Genomic DNA, 6,826 nt, shown 5'->3' with positions numbered 1-6,826 from the left:
ATTTTTGCGGGGGAGGGGTGAATCAAAAGTACCACACTTTAACCTTTTCAAATCCTTTAAAATAAATAACTAAAAGTAAATTGCATGCATGTAAACATATTAAATAAACATAAAGTAAACACATGCATCAATACACATAACACCAAAATTTGGTAACCCAGAAACCCTCCAGGAATAAGAAGGTAGAACTGGGGTGGGGATGATACCCACAAAATCATTGTAGCAATAATGTTTGACCACTTCTGATGGTCTACCCTGTGAAAGGCTTTAAATTGTGTCAATAGTGACTTGATTAAAGGATTTAAAACACATTACATTAAGTGTCACCATGTTAAAGGATTTAGTCACCTCTTCAAAGGACCTACAAAATAGTTGTTAAGCTAACCTATCAACATAGGATTTTCCACTATCTAATACAATTGCTAGAGAGTATTATAAATATTTGACCTGATTGCTTACAATCTTCAAATTATTGATTTCAAGCACTGGTTCAGCTCATTCTGATCTTAATCCTCTGAGATCTGATATCTGTTCATATCCCTTGCTTTGTTCTGATCAACTAGATATGCAATTGCTGGTTTGTTCCTCTAAGTCTTTCACACTTCACACTGAATTTTGCTATAATTTACCCATACATTGTTCTCATCCACACATACAATGGGGTTTTCATCCTCCTTTTAAGGATTTTGAAGACTTAGGGTTAGGTATGGATTCTGCAATCCATATTGAACCTTTAATTCCTGCTCATTCCTTGCACTTTTCTCATTGGTTGCATGCCTTCTCCATTTTTCTTATTGGTTGCATGCCGATTGCATAGGAAATATAAAAGATTCATTCTTATCCTTATTATCCTTCACGATCCTTTATGTTAGCTCAAAAAATGGTTTACATCTGAGTTTGTGAAGGTACAAACTCATATGTTGATTCTGTGTTACTCGACACATACTAGATTACTGGTGCTTGACACATGTTTGATCCTGGTTTTCTTGACACCTGGTTACATTTGTCTTGCTCAACACATGTATGTTTCTAGTTTACTTAGCACATGTTGCATTCTAACTTGCTCGACATCAACTGTGACTTGGCACCTATATATCACTCAGCATCTGAAGATTGCTCGACACCTCACTCGGCATCTGTTGTGGTTCTGTCTAGCTTGGCACATACTATGGTACTCGACTTCTATGTGAAAAGTGGTTAAGTGTGTTGACACTCAAATGTCAAAAACATTCTGAAACCAAAAAATGCAATAGAGTGGCACTTTATCTCAGTGCGTTTGCAAAAATACTACAAAAAGATGTCAACAAAGATCAAAAGAGATATAAGGCTGATACAGGAGATAATACAACCCATGAAAAATCATCTAAAGCAAAAAAATCAATAATTTAGACCTGAAATAACCAAGATATCCATCAGAATGCAAAAAACAAAAAACTGAATGGGATGTGCCTGGAGCAGAATCTGGAAAATAGAATGTCTCAAGAAATGTCTCCTTGAGTGAAAAATACAACTTTTGACTTTGACTGCATAAATTGGCAACCAAACAACATCAAAACTCCAAATAAACACCATCACAATGGGCTCCGAACTAGCTTTCCAACGATATCTCATTTATGAAAAATAGAGTCCAGATGAGCATGTTATGACCAAAAAACCATAGGTAGGTCAAAAAAGCACTAGAAGGGCAAAAAAACATTACCTTGAGATATGTGCCAAATATCTTATGAAGTCTGTCTAACAGTGCAAGAAATTTACCTCGAGATTTGTGCTAAAAAAATCTCAATTTTCATGCCAATAATTCTCGATTTATTTGTCAAAAATTAGAAAATCATCACCTTGAGAAATGTGCCCAATTTTAGAGCAATTTGTTTTGCCTCAGATTCCAACTGTGTCCAAAATGGACATATTTTATATGAAAACAAGGGTTTTTGGGCACTTTGAGGTCAGTGGTGATGTCCATTTGGGCTCAAAGTGTAATGAAAATTAGTGACCCCCTATATTCAATAAAAAATCCTCTAAAAACCATAGATCTAAAAACTAATGTCAAATCTCTCAAGAAAAGAACAAGGACATGAAGATTTGGAGCTCTAATACCAAGTTGAAGTTGATGAAAGATCAACCCCACAACTCTCAAGAATTGCTTGCATGCGATGAAAGATCAACCCCACAACTCTCAAGAATTGCTTGCATGCAAACACCTGTCACAAAAAGAGAGAAGCAAAAGCTATGGAGGCAAGAATTCTCAGATCCATTGTTGAGACATTCTTGATGAGGAAAAAGAGAGATTTCTATAGTCAAAAGTGAATCAATCTTTACAATGAGAGATCATCCTTATAAAGGAGATCAAAACCCTAAAAAGGTCTAACCTAGGTTGCATCATTATAATTAATAAAATAATTAATTATCAGATACCTAAAGTTTAGCTTAAGAAAATTAAAGTTAATTAGGAAATATCTAATTACTCTAACAATCATTACATACATTTAGTTCATTATCCCTTATTATAGGACTTGACCTTGTTAGAGGTCTCAACTCTTTTAGGAGTTATATTACAAAAGAAAAGCTCATTGCTTAATGAAGAATCATTGTCCAATTAAAAGATAGTAATTACAATATAAAAAATGACTATATTTACATACCAATACTTGATTAGTCTATAATGAAGTTTTCATATGATTTGATACAACAAGAAGGCTTTTATATAACCAAAATAACATTATCATAGCATCCGATCAAATAGTCATGTTTGCATAAAAAAATTGTCTTTCCTCTATGCCCTTCATGATTATTTGTCCAAATGGCTAGATAAAAATATTCACAAAATGTGTCATACAAAATCCAAAATGAAATATTACATGATGCTATACAAGGGTTAACATATAGGATGGCATCCCTACAATGTCAAGCAATTGAATTGGTAAAACAATTCAATTGCTTAGGCCATTTTACTCGATCTCCAAAAACTAGTCTAAATAAATGTTATACTCTGCCAATTTTAAACATTTTCCAACCATCATATTAACTTAATTAACCATAATTGTAGTATATATGAACTGCATATTAGAAAAATCCAAAGTTGTAGCCATGTTTGTTAAATATCATGTGCTCATTGATCAAAACTATTCAACTATAAATTATTTTCTTACATTATAGTTAGGTATTTTTCATGAATGTTTTCCATCAAAATTGATTTTGTGATAAGTGACCTTACCAACTAAATATATTTCTATAAATTATGATATGTATGTCTTCACTAATGACCACTTTCCAATAAACCCAAACTTTTGTCTTCAAACTTTCTTTAAGTGCTGACCACATTTCAAAGTTGTTAGATGTTTGAGATACTAGAAAATTGCAGTTTTCTAATTACAAACTCTACAAAATTGATATTTGGGTTGTGTCCATTACTCCTCTAATAGGAACCATGTATGTTCTATTTAGAATCTCTTAATGATTCCCATGATTTCAAAGGTATCTAACATCTCCATTTGACGATGCTTCTTTTGTTGTTTCTTTTAAAACTTCTCAGCTTTATGTGTAATTCTTCTAATTCTATGATCTTTCCATTGGATTTCTTTATTTATTCTTCATTTCTAAATAGCTTATGAAGATAATCTTCAATGGTTATATTACCATCTTAAATTAGACACACTTCAACTTATGACCTTTTAGCTCCTTTTTAGTGTGTTTGCATTTCACAATTGCACTTTGAGCACACACTGTTTTCTCTTTTCTCTTTTTTCTCCTAAGTGAAATTGAGGTAGAAATTGATAAGGCCTCTTGATTTCTCTTTTCTCTCAAGTTCTCTAGGGTAGGATTGAATGCATAAGTATTGGTCCTCCTTCTAAGCTTCATATCTTAGATTTAGTTTCGAACTATCAAACTCTGACATTCATTACATCCATAACTTCTGCAAGCCCATAATTGGAACACTAAGACTTTGAAGGCTGACCTTGTGGACTAGGTCCACCCAGGTCAACATGTTTCATACTAGGTTGACCCAAGTCAACCTATTACAAGAGATTCTCGTGATGTAAGGTCCAATGTTATTTTACTCTCTCAATAAAATCTCGCTTATTGTAGTCAACTCTCGTAGGGTAATTTTGGAAATTTCACTATGAAAGGACATCAAACTCCTCATTTTTCATATGAATGAAGAATGAAAGCAAGAGGCAATCATGTGTGGACACCGTAATATGACACAGTGAAATTGCAAGGTGGAAGTAAAGGGCTAGTTTCTTATTCTTTTTGGTAAAGTGAGGTTATCATTCTACATCAAGTATTCAAGCACGACATATTAACATGGAGATGCAAGGTGATCTTGAATATGGTTATAGTACATTTTCCTTGGGAGCTTGATATTATTTATACACTATATTCAGATCTGATTCTTTGCACCTTCATAATTTTACATACTTTTATAGCCATACACATGTACATGCTAGTGTTTCACTCATAAAGTAGATGCTTAACATTTTATCATATTTATATTCTAGATCTATAAGTCTAGGATACACACACACACACACACACACACACACACACACACACCGTATTTCTTTAATAATATTTGTGGAGGTGGGAATCAATAAAGTTGGGGGGGGGGGGGGGGTGTGGACTAAGAAAAACCCCTTTATAGCTACCCACACACAATATATCTATTATAGGGTTGTAGGACTTTGTATTGGTGATTATGGATATGGAAAGCACTTTTTGAGAGCTTTCTAGAGAACTTGGTTCAACCTCATTACAGTGCCCTTAAAACACAATGACCTCATAGGAATTGTTCCACATAGTTACCAGTAGGTCAAACTATTCCTTGCTAGTTTTCTAGAAAATTAATTTCTAGGGTTTTCATTCCATTCGAGAATCTGCAATTAAATCTTCAAAAATAGGCCCAGATTTGTTGTTTCAAGCAAAAAGACACTCTTCCAAGCACATTTCAAGGTGATTCCTTCATCTCTTATTTTTTCTTTTAGTATTTAATTATTCTCAAATGTGTATTAGGCTATTTTATATATTTCATATCTATAATCGTCTTGCATACATTATTAGATCTCATTTTATCAATCTCATAATATTGCATGAAAGAGGCCCTACTAGTGTAATTCCTTGATAAGTTTATATATTTTTCATTAGTGTGCCCTTATTACACTTTGGTTTTTGTTAATAAAATCTAGGACTTGTTGAGAGTTATGCTTGGAAGCCCCTCTTTCTCTAATATTGAATGGCTCAGGGAGAAAATGCTAAACTTATTTCATCTAGTTTGCATTGTTACTATTGGTGTTATTTTCCCCCTGAACATTTTGGTGAACCCGACATGAACCCTCCTTGTTTGATCTTGGTAGTTAGATCACTCTCTTCTATTCATTGCATTTATAAACATGAAATACAAAAAAAAAAGGTCTTGCATTTTTACGTTTTTGCATTTTAATTAAAAGGAAAAATACAAAAATATTGGTATTTCATTTCATTTTGAGTAGCTTGTTTTAATGTCAAAATGTATGATTTATTGTATGATTATTTCAATGATGCATTCATTAGTAAAACTATAAAGGTGTCTAGTAGTAAAGGGTTGGATCAGAAGAATGAGATCTTAATTGAATCCATTCCTCCCACATCTTCCTCTATATTTTTCAAGACAAACCTTTATGATAGGGTTTTATCATGACTTCCTTTATGTGATATTGTTTTTAATATTGAACCCATGTGATGTCCCCAACCTCTTATCATGCTTAAATGATATCCTCCTTAATAACCCATTATCACTTTTAAGGGATCTCCTAAGGATAATAAGCCTCTTATAGTTCTTAAGGGAAAACCTAATTACACTTCGGTTGCTCATGCTTATTGGACACAAAATAATCCTCAACCTACTATTTTGGTTGTTCCTCCACCTTTTCCTCCTTCTCAATAAGTGATTCCTTAGGCACCTCATTTTCCTAGCTCCTTTGGAAAGGATTATGATTTAGTTAAGAAGTAATGTGCTACTTGCGCTAAAATCTCCTTGCGAAAACTTCAAACCTCTCCTGCTTATCACGAAGCTTTGCAAAAGGCTTTGTATACTCTTCCCATACCCTCACCTAATTAAGAAAATATTAATTATTTCTTGGAGTGTATGCATGATGTGCCTTCTCCTCTTTGGATTGTATTTACTAAAGATGATTTACCACCTAAGGAAGTTCAAGACCTATATGACGCCCTTATGATTGTAGTTATTATATTTGGGAATATCATTCGAAGAACTTTAATTGATAACATATCAAGATTAAATATGTGAAACTTAGACATGTTGAAAGTTATCAACACTAATATCTCTACTATAAAACCTAATAGTATTCCTATTTGTGGTTTTGACAATATTGATAAGAAGACTTTGGGAATCATAACCTTGTCTGTTAAAGTTGGTTCAGTTGTACTGGATAGTCAAATGCATGTGATGCCTAGACCTCTCAACTACAACCTTCTTTTTGAAGACCATAGTTACATAACATGTATGTTATTCCCTCTACCCTCCATCATAAAGTTATGTTTATCTATGATAATGTGATATATACCCTTCATGTGGATGACAAGCCTTATAGTTGTTTAAATGCTAAATCCTCTAAGGTGCCAAAACCTAAGGAGGAAAACAAGAGGATAAATCTGAAATAAAAAATAAAACTAGTGAGGAACCCTCTTATTCTTCTTTGTTTGAGGATGATTGAGGTGCTTTAGACTTTAATCCTACATCCATCAGTAAATATCAATTTTTTGATCTTTCTTTTATGAAAGAACCTGAACAACATGAGGTTGATAAAGTTGCTTCAACTCCACTTTTAGGAGA

This window comes from Cupressus sempervirens, chromosome 8, assembly GCF_028749045.1.
Source record: "Cupressus sempervirens isolate cs-2001-9-10 chromosome 8, ASM2874904v1, whole genome shotgun sequence".
In the NCBI taxonomy this organism is placed as follows: Eukaryota; Viridiplantae; Streptophyta; class Pinopsida; order Cupressales; family Cupressaceae; genus Cupressus; species Cupressus sempervirens.
This window is presented reverse-complemented; position numbering follows the sequence as displayed.